Raw genomic sequence first — 348 nt, 5'->3', positions numbered from 1 at the left:
TATACAGAGGATAATTCGGGTTTAATGTTTTTTTTTCCTCCATATTTTGTTTCCACGTTTTATCTAAATTTTGGTTAAATTCTAAAGATATCTTCGTTATACGAAAAAGATATCTTTCGTGTTTATTGAGGGTTTCTAAATAGACGTGATTTATTTAGGGTAAGAAAGATATCGTTTTACACGTGGTTTATTTTACCCTAATCTAGAATGTAGCTATTGAAATTAATTTACTACTTGAAATTTACGACAGTAAAGATCTAAATTTATATGGTAATCATCCCACACCATGTAAAGGATGATGGGAAGATTGATTACCCTACGATCATTTTGTAAATATCATGGACAAAA

Source organism: Papaver somniferum, chromosome 11 (assembly GCF_003573695.1).
Source record: "Papaver somniferum cultivar HN1 chromosome 11, ASM357369v1, whole genome shotgun sequence".
NCBI lineage: Eukaryota > Viridiplantae > Streptophyta > Magnoliopsida > Ranunculales > Papaveraceae > Papaver > Papaver somniferum.
Note: the sequence above shows the minus strand (reverse complement) of the source record.